This window comes from Melanerpes formicivorus, unplaced genomic scaffold, assembly GCF_026170545.1.
Source record: "Melanerpes formicivorus ecotype bairdi unplaced genomic scaffold, bMelFor1.0.p_v2 SCAF_1626, whole genome shotgun sequence".
In the NCBI taxonomy this organism is placed as follows: Eukaryota; Metazoa; Chordata; class Aves; order Piciformes; family Picidae; genus Melanerpes; species Melanerpes formicivorus.
The window spans coordinates 37,501-40,000 of record NW_027143978.1 but is presented as its reverse complement, the minus strand read 5'-3'; the positions used below and the strand labels follow the sequence as shown (position 1 = coordinate 40,000).

Here is a 2,500-nt window from a genome sequence, read left to right as displayed (position 1 = left end):
CGCGGGAGTGCCGGGGGGGGCGAGGCCCGCGCCTCCTCCCCCAACCGGGCTCTCGTCTCCCCCAACGCCCCACCGGGCGTCGCTGGACCAACGGGGAACCCCTGCCGGCGAAGCCCCGGCGGGACGAACTCCGCGAGAGCGGGCGCTCCGGGAGCGGGGAGCTACGGAGCGCTCCCCGAGTCTGCACTTAGGGGGACGAAGGCCCCTCCCCGCCCGGGGGAGAGCCTGCGAGGCGACCCCAGCCGCGCCGCTCGGCGGGCACCGAGGCGGCGATTGATCGTCAAGCGACGCTCAGACAGGCGTAGCCCCGGGAGGAACCCGGGGCCGCAAGTGCGTTCGAAGTGTCGATGATCAATGTGTCCTGCAATTCACATTAATTCTCGCAGCTAGCTGCGTTCTTCATCGACGCACGAGCCGAGTGATCCACCGCTAAGAGTTGTCTGGCTTTTCGGCACCGCCCCGCCAGCGCGGAGGGGCCGGGACCGCTCGCAAAGGAGCGGCCCCTCGGAGAGCGCGGCACGGCGGCCGCTCGCCTCACACTGACCGTACAAGCACAGGAGAAAGGGGGGAAAAAAAACGAAACCCCGAAGCGGCAAAAGCAAGGGGCGGGGAGCCCGCGCTCCCGGCTTTTTTCCCTCCCCCGAGGAGGGAAAAACGCACCTTGTTGCGCTTCGGGGCCGGACCAGGCGCCCGGGCTCGCTCCGACCTCGGCGCGGAGGAGGCCCGCCGCGCGCCGCCGGGAACGTGCCCCGAACCCGGCCTCGCCTCGCGTGCACGGGGACATAAAACCCCCTTCGCTTCCCCACCCAACGGCGGGAGGGGGGTGTCTCTCGCTGGCCGCCCCGTGCCGTCGCGGAGACGCCACGAAGCGAGGCAGCAGAGACCCCCCCCCCCCGCCCCGGGGAGCGAGGGGGGCCGGGCGCACAACCCCGCCGGAGGAGAGCGCGCGCGCGCCTCCGCACCGGCCCCTCCAACGCCGCCACCGCTGCGGCCCATCCCGGACTTTCTTTTCCCCCGCTTTGGCCCCGGGGCCGAGCCCCGGCCGGCTCGCGCCCTCGGGCGGCTTCCTCTCGCCACCGAACCCCCCCCGCCGCGGGGGACGGAAAACGGCTTGCGAGACGGAAAGCCCGAGCCCACGTGGGACGCCGCCGCGGCGACCCGCCGGCCCTCGCCGGGCGGCGCACCCGCCGACCGACAAACCCCAGCGGCACGAGCCCCTTCCATCCTCCCCCGGCGCCACCGCGCCGCCGGCTTCGCTCGCTCGACCCCTTCCGTGGCCCCGCGGCCAGGCGGACAGCGGACGGCGCTGAGCCGGGGGGCGGGCCCCCGCTCTCCCCGTTTCCACGCGGAGACCGGGGGTGGGACGCCCCCGGCTGCCCGCCCGTCCCCCACCCGGCACGCGCCGGGAAGGCGAACGGGGAAGCCCGCGGGCAGGGCCCGGGACCGGGACAGCCGCAGCCGGTGGCAGGGTGCCCTCCGGCGAGGGACCGGAGCCGGAGACGCCGAGCGACGCCCGCCGCCGCTCGGACGCGGTCACGCCACCCGAAACCGGCCCCGGACGGGGGGGAACCGGCAGCGCGAGACCGCCGAGGGCGCCAGCTCGCCGGGGCCCCGCTCTGGGGCCTGGGCAAAGGGAAAAGGGACCGGGAGGTCCGCAGCGGCCCGCGCCGCAAGAGGCGCCGCCGCCGAGCCGCGGCAACGCGCCCGCACAAAACCCCCGGCGGGGGCGAAGCGCCCTGGGCCAGCCCCCACCGCGGGGGCTCGCCGCCCCGGCCCGCGAGAAGCCCGCGCTTCAACGCGCCGCCGGGGACGCCCGTGGCGAGGCGAGGCGCGGGCCGGACCACGGCCGACCTCGCGCGGTGGGCTCTCTCCGGCCGAGCGCTCGGACCGCAGAGAGGGGGGGGCAGCAGAGTCCCCTCCCCGGCCCGGCGGGCCCCCGGAGGACGACGAGCGCGACGACGGCGGACCTAGCCAGAGGCATTGCGGGGGCAACCCCCGCCCCTCTGAAGGCACCCGCCCGCCCCCGCGCTCGCCCCCGCATCCGGGGGTGGCGCGCCGAGCCGCCCGGGTCTTTAAACCGCCGCCCGGCTTCCTCCGCGGTAGGGCAAGGCCGCGGACGAAGGCGCGGAACGCTAGGTACCTGACCCTGGGGTGAGGGAAACCAGACTTAAGGCCCCGCGGGGGTGCCTCCCCCCACTGCCGCCGTCGGGGGGAGCGTCCGCCCGCGGGGGCCGCGCCCGACGTCCGCCGCCACCACCGCGCCCCTGGCCTGGCCCGAGGCCCGGGGTTTCCCTCAGTCAGCCGGCGCTGCGCTCGGGGAGGAGGGACGCGGCTGGGGACGCCCATGCCGCGCGCTCGCCGCGCGGCGAGCGCCCGGCTACGGCGGCCCCGGCGGCGGACCGGCGCAGGGCCGGCGACGACGGCGACGCGGCTGGGCGGGCCGAGGGCCCGGGAGAGCCCGCTCGACGACACCCGCGCGGACCGGGAGCATCGCTCGGGC

At 77.2% G+C, this 2,500-nt stretch overlaps 1 non-coding gene across 1 annotated transcript; it reads right to left on the bottom strand.

Moving 5' to 3' along the window:
* Positions 1-285: 285 nt before the first annotated feature.
* Positions 286-438, bottom strand: LOC137461284 (5.8S ribosomal RNA). Its single transcript, XR_010993307.1, has one exon. It is a non-coding gene; the product is annotated as a 5.8S ribosomal RNA (ribosomal RNA).
* Between the last annotated feature and the right edge of the window lie 2,062 nt (positions 439-2,500).